Source organism: Peromyscus leucopus, chromosome X (genome assembly GCF_004664715.2).
Source record: "Peromyscus leucopus breed LL Stock chromosome X, UCI_PerLeu_2.1, whole genome shotgun sequence".
In the NCBI taxonomy this organism is placed as follows: domain Eukaryota; kingdom Metazoa; phylum Chordata; class Mammalia; order Rodentia; family Cricetidae; genus Peromyscus; species Peromyscus leucopus.
In genome coordinates, this window is record NC_051083.1 from 138,004,694 (window position 1) to 138,022,519 (window position 17,826).

Consider the following 17,826-nt stretch of genomic DNA (forward strand, 5'->3'; position numbering starts at 1 on the left):
ATTTGTAGATCCTACATTTTATATAGTCATAAAAGATCATATATTACATATAAAATGAAAATAGAAGTAAAATTGTGTAGAGAAACAAGGAACAAACAGATTGGGAAAAGGAAAGAAGGAAGTTTAAAGGATATGCTCCACATACAATAAACCTATATGAAGTTTTAAAAAATAAACAAAATAATTTTTAAAGATTGATTCATTTAGAATGAAAAACATAGCAAGTAAAAGAAGGTAGTAGCTCTCAAGTTTCTCAGTGATTACGTAGGTAATAGTGGTATGTAGTCATTTAACAAATATTGACTGACTGCTTACCAGATTCTACAAATAAGACAATTCTTATCCACATGTATGTTATAGTGTAGTGTGGAAAACAGGTTATAACACAAAATTAATCAATTTATTTCTATCTTTCAATGAGTATTAAGAACAGAAGTAGATTATCCTATGTAAAACTATGTCTGGGAGGTGTAGTAGTGAGTTAAAGGTTGACAAAGTTTTGAGTGAAAAGATCATTGTTGAACACATTAAGTCCAGGCCCAGGGACATTCTTCAGATAAAGGCAGGTAGAACAAGAAGTTATGCTGGAGGTAGAGAGCCCCATGTTGTTGAGCTATTGATATAAGCTGCCAGGCCATAGGGAGACTGTGACCTCTGACCAGCCAGCAATGTCTTCCAACAATATTATTTTAAAATTACCATACAGAAAATTATATTTTTTCTTTGGGTGTATAGTTCTATGAATTTTAAGACATATCTAGACATATGTTAATGTAGGGAAAAGGGGCTGTCTAAAGAAAACCACCCTGACCCTGGAGCCCAAAATTAGGGAAAGAAGGTTCAGATCAGGGCAGAAAGAAACATAGTTTGGTTCAGTCAGATCAGAGCCATCTCTGCTCCTGGCCAACTGACATGTGAAACCAACTAAACACAGAGCAGGACAGTAGAACCCTGGGCCCCAAGTCAACCCCTGGTTGACTCCACCCCCAAGACATCATGTGTAAACCGTCCTGCCTGGTCAGTTAGAAAAAGGCTGTTTTCTCTACCCTGGTAGAGGTAGACTCCTCCTTCCCAAATAAATCTCTTTTTTAAAAGAGTTTTGGGTGTGAAGATCTTCATTTACTGGCATAGAGAAGATCCTTGCTGAGATGTCCCTTAGTGGACAAAACAAAGGAGAGCTGAAAGAGCAGAGCAAGGAGGAGCTGAACAGAAGGTCTTTGCTGAGACATCCCTCAGTGGACAGAGCAAGAGAAGGCTGAAAAAGTAACACTTTTCTCCAGAGCAGGAGGAGATTGCTACATTTCTGCAGGGGTTTCCTCTTTTGCAGAGTGAAGCAAAAGAAGCCACATCTTAGGCCAGAGAAGCAGAGCTCTGCTAGGAAGCCCCTTTGAGTGATGGCTGAGCAAAGCTCAGCTGTAAAGGCTCTCCAGGAGAGGAGCAGGATTGCTATATCCTGCAGGGAGACCATCTCTCCATCACACCGGGTATACCTTGACTTTCCCAAATAGTCAGGATACCCCTCCCTGCTGAAGCAGTTTCAGGCCTGACTTTCCAGAGAAGTCAGAAAAATTTCCCTTCCAGGGTTGGGCTGATTCTTTGCAGTTTCAGCCATCAGAGCTGGGCTAAACAGCTTCAGGTGTCCAGGATACCTTCAGGGCAGAGCTGTTGTTCTGAGCAGCTAAAAGTGTCCGGGATACCCCGCCCTCCAGGGTTGAACTGTCTCCTTGCAGTTCCAGCCATCAGAGCTGTCCTAAGCAGCTCAAGGTGTTGCCTGACTCCCAGGTAGTCAGGACACCATTCCCCAGAGTTGCAAAACTCACGTTTTGGTGCCAAAATCTGGGACCAAACCCAGAGCTGTTCAACCAGTTTACTTACATTGTTGGTGCTGAAACCCAGGACCAAACCCACAAAGTTGCAAACAATTTACTTACATTGTTGGTGCTGAAACTCGGGACCAAACCCACAAAGTTGCAACCAATTTACTTACAGTTATCACCACCACATTAAACACCCCCAATTCCTTTTTTAAAATTTTATTTTATAATTTAATTTTACATATCAGCTACAGATTCCCTTGTTCTCCTCCTCCCACCCCCTCCCCCGTCTTCCCCCCAGTCCACCCCCCATTCCCATCTCCTCCATGGCAAAGACTCCCCTGAGGATTGAGTTCAACTTGGTAGTTTCAGTCCAGGCAGGTCCAGTCCCCTCCTCCCAGGTTGAGCCAAGTGTCCCTGTATAAGCCCCAGGTTCCAAACAGCCAGCACATGCACTGAGGACAGGTCCGGGTCCCACTGCCTGGATGCCTCCCAAACAGTTCAAGCTAATCAACTGTCTCACTTATCCAGAGGGCCTGATCCATTTGGGAGCTCCTCAGTCATTGATTCATAGTTCATGTGTTTCCATTCGTTTGGCTATTTGTCCCTGTGCTTTTTCCAACCTTGGTCTCAAAAATTTTCGCTCATACAAACCCTCCTCTTTCTCGCCAATTGGACTCCCGGAGCTCCACCTGGAGCCTGGCCATGGATTTCTGCATCTGGTTCCCTCAGTCATTGGATGAGGTTTCTAGCACGACAATTAGGGTGTTTGGCCATCCTATCACCAGAGTAGGTCATTTCAGGCTTTCTCCTGACCATTGCCAGTAGTCTATTGTAGAGGTATCCTTGTGGATTTCTGTGGACCTCTCTGGCACCCTGCTTCTTCCTAGTCTCATGTGGTCTCCATTTACCATGGTCTCTTATTCCTTGTTCTCCCTCTCTGTTCTTGATCCAGCTGGGATCTCCAGGTCCCCCAAGCTCTCTTTCCCGTGACCCTTGCCCTTCATTACCCCCACTCATGTCCAGGTTGTCCGTGTAGATCTCATTCATTTCTCTGTTATTGGGCAATCCCTGTGTCTTTCCCAGGTAGCCTCCCCAGAGTTGTTGAGTAGCAGTCCAGTCATCCCTGCTTTACATTTAGTATCTTTCTATGAGTGAGTACATACCATGTTTGTCTTTCTAAGTCTGGGTTGCCTTACTCAGGATGATTTTTTTCTAGATCCATCCATTTACCTGCAAAACCTCATGATATCATTGTTTTTCAGTGTGTATATATACCACATTTTATTTATCCATTCTTCAGTTGAAGGACATCTAGGTTGTTTCCAGGTACTGGCTATTACAAACAATGCTGATATGAACATAGCTGAGCAAGTGCCCTTGTGGTATGATTGAACATTCCTTGGGTATATGCCCAAGAGTGGTATAGCTGGGTCTTAAGGGAGATTGATTCTCAATTTTCTAAGACAGCGCCATATTGATTTCCAAAGTGGTTGTGGAGGAGAGTTTCCCTAGCTCCACATCCTCTCCAGCATAAGCTGTCTTCAGTGTTTTTGATCTTAGCCATTCTGACAGGTATAAGGTGGTATCTCAGAGTCGTTTTGATTTGCATTTCCCTGATGATTAGGAATGTTGAGCAATTCCTTAAATGTCTTCCAGCCATTTGAGTTTCCTCTGTTGAGAATTCTCTGTTTAGTTCTATAGCCCATTTCTTAATTGGACTGTTGGGCATTTTGATGTCTAATTTCTTGAGTTCTTTATATATTCTGGATATTAGTCCTCTGTCAGATGTGGGGCTGGTGAAGACCTTTTCCCATTCTGTAGGCTGTCACTTTGCCTTGTTGACCATATCCTTTGCTCTACAAAATCTTCTCAGTTTCAAGAGGTCCCATTGATTGATTGTTTCTCTCAGTGTCTGTGCTACTGGTGTTATATTTAGGAAGTGATCTCCTATGCCAATGCGTTCAAGGCTACTTCCTACTTTCTCTTCTATCAGGTTCAGAGTAGCTGGATTTATGTTGAGGCCTTTGATCCACTTGGACTTAAGTTTTGTGCACGGTAACAGATATGGATCTATTTGCAGCCTTCTACATGTTGATATCTAGTTATGCCAGCACCATATGTTGAAGATGCTTTCTTTTTTCCATTGTATAGTTTTGGCTTCTTTGTAAAAGATTATATGTTCATAGGTGTGCGGATTAATGTCAGGGTCTTCAATTCGATTCCATTGGTCCACATGTCGGTTTTTATGCCAGTACCAAGCTGTTTTTATTACTGTAGCTCTATAGTAGAGCTTGAGGTCAGGGATTGTGATGCCTCCAGAGGTTGTTTTATTGTACAGGATTCTTTGGCTATCCTGGGTTTTTGTTTTTCCATGTGAATTTGAGTATCCCTTCCAGGTTTGTGAAGAATTGTGTTGGTATTTTGATGGGGATTGCATTGAATCTGTAGATTGCTTTTGATAAGATTGCCATTTTTACTATGTTAATCCATATATATCATATTCTTAAACTAAATGGGGCCAAAGATTGAAAATGACACCCTAATATGCTTTGGTTTCTGTTCACTCTCCTCTAGGTGAAAGGATGGAGACCTATTATCATGACATGAGGTGGTTAACCCTGGGATTTCTTCTGTCATGGCTTTAATGCCTGTCATTACTGAATCAAAGAATACATAATGGTAAAATAGTGTTGATAGTGAAGATATAGAACATAGAGTAGAGAAAAATATTCGAAGTTTGTTTGTTAAGCTCAAGCAAGTGTTTACCTGAAACCCAACAGAAATATAAAGCTTTGGTACAGAATCTCATTCTCACTGCATATCCTGATCATTCTCTTCCCCTATATACCAAACAAAATGAATATGTTGGGAAATTAAGGGAGAGGAAAGACCCAACATTTTACAGCTCTGCTAGATATGTAGGCACTAATTTGCTGTCTGACATCACCCCATGAGGGTGACCAAAATATTGACGACTTCAGAGCAAAGCTGCTGTTATATGTGTTCATATTTAAAAAGCACCCATTGCTATCTGGGCATTTTCTGATTTCTGTACTTCACATAAGAAAGAGACAGAACCAGCTCTGGGGTAAAGAACCAAATGGGGAAAACAAACCTTTTCTGCAATTTCAGCTTATAAATATAAAATCCTTTAGGCATAAGATTAAGATAATCAGTCCCCCCTAAGATTGTTAGCAAGACAGATTTTTCCAGCATCACAATTTATTTTTTGCTTGTGGGTTATTTATTTATTTATTTATTTATTTATTTAGTGTCTTTTTCAAACACTATATTTTGATAATATCTTTCCCCTCTTCCAACTCCTTCAAAATTCTTCCCATCTCCCAACTTCATGTTCTCCCGCCCCCCCCACACACACACAAAGAAAAAATCAAGATGAACAAATAGGGCAGCCAAAGCTACATTGTCTAAAAATCCCATTAAAATAAAAAAATACCAAAACAAAAAGAACACACACATACACCCTCCAACACACACACAATTATAGAATCTGTCTTGTGTTCCTGAGCAGAGATGCTGTTCTGTAATGTGGTTGATTTACCCAGTGACACTCCATTGTAGAAAATTGATTTTCCCCTTTCTAGCAGATATCAATTGCAAAAAAGCATCACAATTAATTTCTAGCCTAATGCTAGAAAGTGTGGTAAAGAGAAAAAATAAATAATATGAATACAGACTGAAATGATAGAAGTAAAAGTCTATATTCACATGATATGATCACCTATCTGTAAGATCCTAAGGAATCTGCATAGAAATCTATTTGAAATAATAGAGTGCAGTGTGACTTTTCTTAGGTACTCTATTCATGTTAACCCTGGATAGAGAAGGCAATGAGCAATGAAAACAATTATTCTACCCAGGTTTTGACTAGGTGAAACAGTAAGTTATTTGGATTACTTATGTGAGCATGGTCAACTCATAGACAGCTATACCACCAAAAATCCTCTTTTCCCAGCAAATGTTAACTGCTTATATATCCTTGGAGAGAGGAGAGGTATCTTGAGCCCCATGAGCCTGTTTAGCTTCATTAGCACCTCTTCCCTTCTTTAAAAAAAAGGGAATGTTAATGTATTCAGTTTTGTGAGATACATGTGGGAGTGAGCTCAGCTGATCTGATTCAAGATGGCAGTGATCACATTCAACCAGGAGAAAACACACAGAGTACAGAAGGCCACAAAATATAATATTAATATACAAATACCAGTTCTATCTATATATTAACGAAAAGTTAGAAATTAAAATTTAAAACACCATTTACAGAAGCAAACAAAAACATTAAACATGGATAGATACATTAAGCAAAAGATGTATAAGACTGTACACCTGAAAGCAGACAAGTTTATTGAGAGCAATAGCAGAAGCTGTAAGTAAATAAAAATATACACCATGGTCAAGAAATTGAAAGACTCGATATTTTAAATAGTTAATTTAGTTTTCTATTATTTTGTAAGAAATTGCCACCAACTAAGTGACTTAAAATGATACAACTTCATAGTTTAACAGTTTCTTGTAGTGGGTAGCCATTCCAGCTTTGATTTGGAAGTTCCAACACCCATTGAGGCTTCAGCAACTGTCATGCCTACAAGGCAGGGCCAAGGGAAGCGCCTGGGGACCCGAGATCTGCATGGGCCAGTGTGCTCTCTCTGTTCCTGGACACTTGACAGTGGAGGTTGAAGGAGCAGAGCTTCAGAGAACACCGCTGGACTGCAATACACCTTCCCCAGACCCCGTGACCTACCTATCCCTTCATTTGTAAGTTACCCACTAAATAAATCTTCATTTTAACTATGTGGAGTGGCCTTAATAATTTCACCAATATCTGGTGCCCAACATGGGGCACGAACCCACGACCCTGAGATTAAGAGTCTCATGCTCTACCGACTGAGCTAGCCAGGCTTTTTTTTTTTTTTTTTTTTTTTTTTTTAGTTAGTTACATGCTGTGGAACCTACAGTTAGTCTAACCAAGATTTAACTATCTGAGCTTTCTCACAGTACCCAACAGAGATAACATCACCCCCTAAACAGCAGGAATCAATTCTAAGAAAACAATGCCCCATCTCCCTTAGGTTTCATAATTCTCAGGGTTATGGATGATGGTTATAGGGTTGTGAGTGGAAGAAAATATTAGACTCAGTATTCTTTTAAAAAAAGGAAAAGAAGAAATGGAATGGATAGGTATAAGATATTATGGTAGATTATTGTATATACTAGTAAACAAATTTAGTAAAATAGCAGCCTTAGATAATTTGCACTGTAATTTGCACTGTTATGGATTCTTATATGTTGATACAAATGTAAACTATTTTTATATTCCTGTTTAAGATAATTTGTATATTGATACAAATACAGAACTATATTTGTTATAATGCACATATATTTCTACTCTTATTTGAAATGTTTGTATATTGATGCAAATGTAAATTTATATCTGTCATACTTCATGTATGTTCTACTTCTGTTTAGGATATTTGGTATTTGATATATATTTAAGATTATTGTTATGTTGCATATCGCACTATATATTCCTACCTCTGTTATAAATATCTTGTGTATTGTCACAATTTTGAAGTCATTGTTCTTTACCATACATTTGCTTATAGACTGTTTAGCTTGTTTACATGAAGCCTTAGTCCTTAGGTTATCTCAGTAGATAAGACTTATAGATTTATAGTCACCTATGCTTGTCATCTCTATAGTTACGTTAGTTAGGTTATCCAGATTTACAGATACATAGGTCAGATGGACAGGTAATCTTCAAACACTTCATAGACCTAGAGAATATGGCATTTAAATAACTTAGAATTCTGTTGACATGAGACACAATTGCTCCTGGCTGCACCAATTTGATCCCGAGAGAATGTTGGGCTTCTAAGACATTTCCATTTGGAAGTTTGTCTTCTTGGCACAAAAAGGCCTACTGGGTAAAGAACTGCCCTTGCCTTGACTGCTGACAGTACGAATGCAATTCTGTCCTTTCTGGACAAATGGGACACAAAGAAAGTGACCAATGTACTCTGCCAAGACAGGGTAAGATGGTCTTTCAGAATTCCTGCTTCTGAAAATGGTCTGTCAGACACTCTAGGCCTGTAGCCAATTTGAATGCACCAACAATGCTGAGAAACATTAGGTGACTGTCTAGGCTGCCAGCTGTCTCGGTCTACTCTTGCAAGATTCCCGAAAGTTGCTTGAATCCATCTACCATTTCACAGGTACCATTATATTCCTTCTTAGGTCTTTGATGGGATTGAAGACTAGCAGTTATAGTTACAACTTAGTATATATAATATCTTAGAACATATTAAGTATTAGATTCAGGTTCTTTAGGATAAGGCATCTTTTGGAATGATCTTTGTAACATGCCATTTACCTATGCTCTATACTTCTCTGGATTTTAGTATGTGTTTCTTGCTTGATATTGTTTGCATTGGTTGTAGTTCCATCTTATCTAGGTCATTATCCCTCATTATTCCTGGACAATATTTGATAACCATTTGTTGCTGGAGGGCTTCTCTCCAGGTCCCACTAAGCCCCGCAGTCCCACAACCCAAGTATAAAATAATCACTCAGGTGATTATATTACTTATAAACTGTATGGCCATGGCAGGCTTCTTACTAACTGTTCTTGTATCTTAAATTAACACATTTTTATAATCTATACCTTGCCACGTGGCTTGTGGCTTACCGGCATCTTTACATGTTGCTTATCCTGGAGGTGGCTGGCAGTGTCTCCTCCTCCTTCTTCCTGTTCTCTCAATTCTCCTCTCTCCTTGTTCTGCCTATACTTCCTGCCTGGTCACTGGTCAATCAATGTTTTATTTATATAGAGTGATATGGCCACTTCATGTAGTTAAAAGGAAGGTTTATTTAGTGGGTAACTTACAAAAAAGGGAAAGATAGGTTGCGGGGGTCTGGGGAAGGTGTATCGAAGTCCAGTGGTGTTCTCTGGAGCTCTGCTCGGCCAACTTCCACTGTCTAGGGTCCAGGAACAGAGAGAGCGCACTGGCCCATGCAGATCTCGGGTCTCCTGGCGCCTCCCTTGGCCCCGCCTTGTAGGCGAGACAGTTATGGAAGCCTCAATGGGGGTTGGAACTTACAGATCAAAACTGGAATGGTTACCCACTATAACCATTCCTTTGTATATAGTATTAGGTTAGAACCTTCTTATTTTGACAAAAAAGGGGAAATGTAGTGGGTAGCCATTCCAGCTTTGATCTGGAAGTTCCAACCCCCATTGAGGCTTCGGCAACTGTCATGCCTACAAGGCAGGGCCAAGGGAGGCACCTGGGGACCCAAGATCTGGATAGGTGAGCACTCTCTCTGTTCCTGGACCCTTAACGGTAGAGGTTGACCGAGCAGAGCTCCAGAGAACATGGCTGGACTGTGATACACCTTCCCCAGACCCCACAACCTACCTATCCCTTCATTTGTAAGTTACCCACTAAATAAATCTTCCTTTTAACTATGTGGAGTGACCTTAATAATTTCACCAATAGTTTCTGTGAATGAGGCAACAAGGCATTGGATAGTTACATTCTTTGTTCATGGTCTTACCAGGCTAGCTGAATTCAAGTTGTTGGTTAGAGCTACAATCTCATCTGAGGTTCAGAGTACTCTTCTAAGCTTACTGATTACTGGAAGAATTCGTTTCACTGCAATTGTGTAACTGAGAATCAGAGAATCACTAACACACCCCTGAAGTACTAGAATAATAGTTAAATCTGAACTTTTAATGTTAATTTAAGGAATCAATTGTACCCAGTCACTAATGTAAGGCTATGGTACAAACCTTCAGTAAAAAAAAATGACTAGGCTTGGGACATCTATTGTACAACATTGTCACACTAGCTAGTAATATTTTTTAACTTGAAATATGATAAGATGGCAAAATTTCAATGTCCTGACTTCCATATTAATTGTAAAAGCAGAGAGTGGTGGATATAGTTAATTAATTTGAATATGGTACTCATTACAAAGTGTTTACATATATCAGATCATCATACCATATACCTTGTATATACACAATTTTTATTTGTTAGTTATAGTTTAATACATCTGGAAAAAGTATGACTACAAGATAGAAGTTCTATGGGAAACAATTGTCTATCTTAAACTATCTCATTTCAGGAACTTAGTTTTTGATGGGCGATCTAGGACTACTTTGATTAAGAAAAGTCAGTAATTAGAAAGAATTATCAAAACTCAAAGTGTGAAAAATTCTACAGAATAAACAATTGGTTTCTTCTACAGATGCATGGAAAGGAATCAAACTTCTAATTAAAACAAATTAAATAAATATATTCTTAAATATGAACTGTGCTTGGATTTTGATTTAAAGTAATTGTTAAAAGTACAGGAAACAAGGGAATTTGTACATTGAATTGATGTTTGGAAACATTAAGGAAAAACTATTATCTTTAGATGTGATAATATCTTTAGATACAGTTAAGATATGGATGGCTCAGTGTTTAAGAGTACTTGCTGTTTTTGCAGAGGATCTGAGTTAAGTTCCTAGTACCCACATTGGGTGACTCATAACTACCTGAAAATCTGGCTGCAGGGCCTCCAACACCCTTTTCTGGCCTCTTGAGCACACATGAGCATATACATATGTACACACATACACACACACACACACACAGAGCATTAAAATAATAAAGGCTACAGAAAGATGGACCACTTTGATGCTAGCACTGATATGGTGACTCACAAGTGTCTCTAACTTTGGTTCTAGGAGATTTGACACCCTCTTCTGGCCTCTGCTGGCACCAGGCATGAAAATGGTACACATACATACATGCAGGCAAAAAACTCATACACCTAAAATAAAAACAAATAAATCTTTAAAAATATAAATATTTAGAAAATAAATTGTTATCTTTAGATATGACATTGAGGTTATGTTTTTAAAACTTATCATTATCCTTTACAGACACATGTTAAAATGTTTGTGGGTGGGATGATATAACTTGGTTTTATCTCAAAATAAGGGATAATGAGTGAGAAGATTCAGTGGAGATAAGACTGATTTGAATGAGGTTTTTGCCTTGAGCAATGAAGTATATGACAGAACTGGTTAGTGAGACAAGGAAACCAGAAAAAGAAATAAGGAAGCCTAATGGCCTAATGGATAAGGCATTTATCCTTAACCAAAAAGAAAAACAGATTTTTAAAAAATTGTTTTTATTGTTTGAGAATATAATAAGGAAAGAGTATTTTCTCAAAAAGGAAAATAATCTCAAATTAGGTATTAAAGTTTCTCTTATTCAGCAGCCAATCAATGGTATAGAACTCTTCCAAGCATCAAAATAAATATTCTATAGCTTCTTTTTTCTTTTACCCCTTCAGTTATCTCTTTTGCATATGCTAATTATATAATAATAGGTTTCATTATGACATTTTCATACACGTATATAATATATTTGGGGGCTGATGAGATGGCTAAGCTGGTAAGTACCTGCCATGCTAACTTGATAACCCGAGTTTGATTCCCCAAACTCACAGTAGAAGAAAACAACTGATTCCTGGAAATTGTCTCCTGACTTCCACAGGCAAATCATGGTATACACATGCATACACTCACACATACATCATAGACACACAATAATAGGGGTGGTGGTAAGTAGTTGCTGTGGGATATCTTTCTGTATGCTGCAAATATGTGTTGCTTTTTAAAAGTAGATTCAATAATCTATCCTTTCATCCTATCATATCTATAATATCCCCTTTTCTTCTTTATAATCAACCCCCTTTAAACAAAAATAAACATTTATAAACAATATTTTGGGAATTTGGACGTAGCTTCTCCTACTATTTCCTGCTGTGGTAATCTTATGGGGATCCTGAGAAAATTAAGAATTATGGTTAAATCTTGGCTGTAGTAGTCTGTGAGGATGGATCATCTCAGCCAGTTCCTTTGAAGCTGATTTTGGATGTTGGATTATGTGTTCCATGGTGTCATCATAGACCTTTCAGGGGGTCTTGGCTGATCAAGTCGTATTAGCCTGGAAGCAATCCACAGGTTTTCATCTTCTGTGGAAACAAAAGCAGAGCCTCTTTTCCAAAGCAACGTATCCTTAGACATAAAATTTGAAGTCAAGATACGTGTGTGTGTGTGTGTGTGTGTGTGTGTGTATGTGTGTGTATGTATGTTTAACTCAGCAGCTTTTACAATTAAATGTCTTTCTGCATTTAAAAATCGCAAAGACAATATAATCCAGATTTTAAGTGGCTTTTTTATATTCCTTTTACTGTCTCTTTAAAGAGTTTATTTTTTAATTATTTATTTCTTTATATAACTGTCTATCCTCCTTTTCCTCCATCTCCAAGCCTACATACATTTTTTTACATACATTGTAAACCATTTAGAGGTTTATTTCATCTGAATTTGTCTTTTGTGTATCTATAATCCTTTTATGATCATTGCAAACTGCAATGTGGCTAAGATTGAAGTGGAAGCCCTGGCTGTTGATTCTGCCCACTTCAGTTTCTTTCCCAATATGGCAGAGGTACCCAGGAGAGTCATGCTTACCCTGCCAACTCTGGGGTCCATGCTGCCACCAGGTAACATGCAGCTGGCCCATAAACCTTTTTTGTCTCTATGAGTAAAGGCTAAATCCACCATTCAGCTTGGAGACAGCTCTGTATACTGATGTGAGAATCTGCTATGCTGTGCTCAAGCCCGAAGGCTGCAGTGTCTCTGTACTGTGGCATTTTCTGTTCCAGGCCTGCATGAGACATGAAGTAGGAAGCTGTTTTGGGCTCCATTTTAGAATCTCTTATTGAGTTCTCTCAGGTTTTAGGTGGAAACTCTTGCTCCATGTTGGGCAGCCAAATGTAGCCAGAAGGTTTCTTTGGTCCCAGCCCTGTGTTTCTCTGGTCCTGTCTGGCCACGATCCTGCAGACACTTATAAAATAAGCACACAGAGGCTTAATATTATTTACAAACTGTATGGCCTATGGCAGGCTTCTTGCTAGCTAGCTCTTATAATTTAACCCATTTCTATTAAGTTGCCACATGGCCATGGCATTACCAATCTGCTGGCATCTTGCTGCTCCTTTGGTGGTGGCTGGTGTCTCTCTCTCCTCTCCTTTCTTCCCTTGGTATATTTGCTTAGATTTTCTGCCTGCCTCTAAGCTGCCTTGCCATAGGCCAATGCAGCTTTATCAACCAATCAGAGCAACACATATTCAAAGCATACAGAAAGACATTCTACAGCACTTACATCCTTCTGGAGTCTTTGATGTAGTTGAAGACTAAATAGTTATAATTATTGTAGCTTGAGAATTTCTCTCCAGCTCCCTCTAAGTTCTGCCAGTCCCGGAGCCCACTTATAAAATAAACACACAGACTCTAACATTATTTAAACTGCTTGGCCATTAGCTCAGGCTTATCATTGTCTAGCTCTTACTCTTATATTTAGCTCATTTCTATTAATCTTTACTTTGCCATGCAGGTAGTGGCTTACCGGCACTTTACATCTTCCTTGTCCTGGCAGCGGCTCCAGGTGGTCCCCCTCTCTGCCTTCCTGTTCCCTCAATTCTCCTCTCTGTTAGTCCCGCCTATACTTCCTGTCTGGCTACTGGCCAATCAGTGTTTATTTATACAGAGAGATATCCACAGTACTTATAATTTTCCTTGGTTATGATAGAAGATAAATTATATATGAAACATTTGACTCACAAATATAGGATAGATAGAATATTTTCTTTAATTTTGCCAAATACAAATAGACTAGATATTGTAACTGTAATTCTTGCTTGATAACTGTTTTGTTATATGTAATTCTACTACGTTAAAGTTAAAAACCTTCCTTTTTGATTAGACAGAAAAGGGGAAGTGCTGTGGGATGTCTTTTTGTATGCTGTGGATATGTGTTTATCTGATTAGTTGATAAGTAAAGCTGCATTGGCCTATGGCAAGGCAGCTTAGAGGCAGGCAGAAAATCTAAGCAGACATATGAAGAGAAGAAAGGAGAGGAGAGAGAGACACCAGCCACCACCAAAGGAGCAGCAATATGCCAGCAGATTGGTAATGCCATGGCCATGTGGCAACTTAATAGAAATGGATTAAATTATAAGAGCTAGCTAACAAGAAGCCTGCCATAGACCATACAGTTTGTAAATAATATTAAGCTTCTGAATGTTTATTTTATAAGTGTCTGCAGGATCACAAGGCCAGACAGGGCAGGAAAAATGCTGGGCTGGGAACAGAGAAATCTTCTGGCTACAAGTAGTAGTAGCAGCAGCATCAGTAGTAGCAGTAATAAATATAAAGTTTTTTTTTTTATCATATTCACATTACCCGTTAGCCTCTGTTGTACTCCTTCTACTCCCAGTGATCCCCTTCTAACTCAGCTAGTCCTCTTACTACTATGTTCATGTTTTTCTTTTCTCTGTTTTTTTGTGACCCATTTTATTCTACTAGTATTTCTTATAAGACCCAAACTGAATGATTTTGACAAAATCATGGTCTCCTTACCAGTGTAACACCACTGAAGAAAATGTGTCTCTATCCCCCAGCAACTATTAACTGCCTATAGATAACTCAGGAAAACTATGGAATGCTCCACAAATGCTATCCTTGCACAGGGGCCATTCTACTATTTTCTGTAACGTTCCAATTTTAATATTTGTGCTGCCAAAGTAAGCACTCTATAGTTTCTTAAATGTTTTCTTGAATGGGGAACTCATTATTTTGTGATTTAAACTGTTAAAAAATTACTGGATATCTATACCTTTTATTTATCTTAAATTAGCAACTCTATGAGCTTAAAAACTGGCTCCTTTTCTGAACAAACGAGTTTCATTTCATTTTTTATATGACAGCTTTTTGAATATTTGTAGACAGTGATCCTGTCACACTAAAACCATGTTTTCTTTATATTTTTGATTTACCATCCTATCACACCTCTTGCCCCCTGGATCAATTCCAGTGTACTGATGTTCTACTTAAAGTTTAAAGATCAGTATTTTTTGTTGCTGGAAAGTATATCTGTCATTTCAACTCATCACTTTTGCACATATTAGAGTTAATCTGGAGCAGTTATTCTTCTAATGACCCCATATAATTAACCCTTGTGGTATATAATTAAAAATAAATATATATCAGTGTTCCTATGTTTCCCCATGGAACTGTTCTAATTCATCTTTGTCCTCTGGCTACAATTTTATATAAGATATCCATAGGGCAGTTAATTTTGGAAACACATATGATAGAAAATTGCAGTTCAGTTCTTAATTTACTTGAAATCAGTTCTCTTTATACTCCATTTTATTGTGTCCATTTATTCCTCCACCTCTAACCCTATGTATAGGCAATATTGAACATCAAATCTTTAAAATGTTATGATAAAGATTAACCTTTGGTAGTCTCTGTCCTTGTCTTCCTGCCTACCTGCCTGCCTGCCTGTCTCTGTCCCCACCTCCCTGAAATAGTACAGTCTTATGGACTAGACAAATACAGGTGAGGTCACACCAACATATCTTAGCATGGATTTGCAGATCTTAAATGCCCAGTGATTATCAGGTTCTGATGCTTTTTAGTTAGTTAGTTAGTTAGTTAGTTAGTTAGTTAGTTGTTAGTTAATTATTGACAGTAACACTTGGAATTTAGACATCTTTTCCTTTGATACTAGAAGATAAGTCTCAAATTATTTCCATCTGTCCCTTGAATTTTATAATCAATTATGCTAATATCACATTAAAGATGATTCATTTAAAGACAGAACAACATCAGGACTACATTCTGCATTGATAATATGCAGTAGGAAATAGATTGTGTTGCTTCTCACATATAAAAGTTTAACAAGACATTTTCAACAATAATTTTAGTACGATGTAATTTTTCTTAGAATCTATTAACTAATGAATTACTTTAATACATTTTCCTCATATTTGACTACCTTTGCATCACTAGCATAACATAGCATTGTGTTCAATTAATATTTCAAGCAGGAGTTATGCATTTATATTTGTAAATGAACTGACTATGTCATTTTCCTTTCACATAATGGCTTTGCCTACTGTAGATGTTGTGATTATGCTTACTTCAAAAATTAAGTTAGGGGACATTCTTTTCTGTTGTTAGGAAGAGTTTTATTAAAATTAGGATGATTTCCTTAAAATGTAGTCATACTTTCCTGTAAAACCATCTGAACCTAGAATATTTTGTGTAGGGATATTTTTAAATATTTCTTTAATTCACTCCTCACAATCAAGCACTATTCAAAAATTTTAATTTGAGGAAGTCAATATTGATAAAGTTGAAGTTTCTTAGTTGTGATAAAGATATCATTCACATTCTTCTGAATAATTTTGTCTCTTTGATCTAATTTTAAAAAGTGTGTTAACAACTAATCAAAGTGCAGAACTGTAGAGCCCAGACCCAACAGAAACAGCTACAAAACAGCTCCTGCACCTAAGGCTCAGAGAACATTGCAGAAAATATTGTAATAGAGGTTTGGGGAGTTTGCTGTGAGATTGCATCTCCTAGGAACCCATAAAGTCTTACCAACATGGCTGCTAAACATGAGCTGAACAAGGATAACAGTAATAAACACAGTAAAGTGGACAGTAGAAAGCCCAGCCAGCCTTTACCCTACACAGAGACTATGGACAACAAAGAAATGCTAAATGTGGGAGAAATAGTCTTCCACAGAAAAGAGCACAACTAGTTATTCAAAAACATATGGTCATCCCTGAAAGCATAAAAACAAGTAACATATGGACTGAGTAGGTTTTATTTATGTATTTAGGAATATATATGTACATACATATACATATATGTATGTAATAATGAATAATGAAAAATAGAGGCAATGATTTTGAAAGAGAGTAAGGAGGGTGTGTATGGGAGAGTTTAGAGGGAGAAAAGGGAAGAAGGAAATGATCTCAAAAAATAAAAGTAATTTTTAAAAGGAGTGTGTTAGAATTTTTATGTAATAAACTTCTGTTTCTTCCTATATATCTTATCAATTTTACTTCACACTTATTTAGTTGATGAAAATATGCTTTAAATTTCTATGACTTTATAGTTAGTTGAATATTAACCATTAGGTAGTCATCTTTTCAACACTTAAAAATTATGTTTAAGTTTATTTCATATGAATTTAAGGTAGACAACATTTAATCTTCAATATTTGCTAAATCTACATTTCTCTCAAACTGCTGTTGAAAATTAATTTTTTGTTGGGTCAGGTTCCTAATGCTTGAGGCAATTACTTTTGACTTTTAGTTACTACTTTTAACAATTTATGTGTAACCTTCAAATTAGCACATTTTCTCTTTTATTTTTACATTGAAGTTAATTTTGATAAATCTTAATTACATATTAATCTTTTAATACATGTAGACTCATTTGAAGAATTAATATAAAACACTTTATCATCATTAAGCCTGAATGCAGGCACCTTTAATGTCACTAACCACTCTGGTTAACTACACTTTTCTACATTTAAATGGCAAATATGAAATATGATAGTACAAGGTAAACATTAAAAAATTTCATCATTTAATTTGATCACTTCTTTTAAAAATCAAAGCACTAGAGCAGAGTATGAACTGCAAATAATAAAAATTATTTTGAATTGTGTGTTTAAAATTGAAATTTAGACTTAAAATTACTCTGAAACTAAAGAGAGTAATAAGATGGTTGATTAAGAATTACACAGAATTTCCTTGTGTTTTCACAAATCTGAAACAAAATATCTGGTATGTGCAGCAGGGTTAAGTAGGTAGCATAGAAAGGCAAGGGAATACAACAGTACACATTAGAAAAAGACTGGGTGGAACCCAGAAATATAAAATTTTAGATTAATAAAAGAAGTAAGGACAATAACTTAGGGTACCAAACAAAATGATAAGGAAGGAAAAAAATACACCCTCTCCAGTGGAACTGCAAGTAAAAGAGAAAAGAAAGCTTCAGGAAGCTACCAAAGTGCACAAGCCAACCCCTTGTAAAAACAAAATTTAACATGGAGGATCTATATCC

At 37.3% G+C, this 17,826-nt stretch overlaps 1 pseudogene; it reads right to left on the reverse strand.

Moving 5' to 3' along the window:
- Nucleotides 1-14,387: 14,387 nt before the first annotated feature.
- Nucleotides 14,388-14,488, reverse strand: LOC114687042 (annotated as a pseudogene).
- Between the last annotated feature and the right edge of the window lie 3,338 nt (nucleotides 14,489-17,826).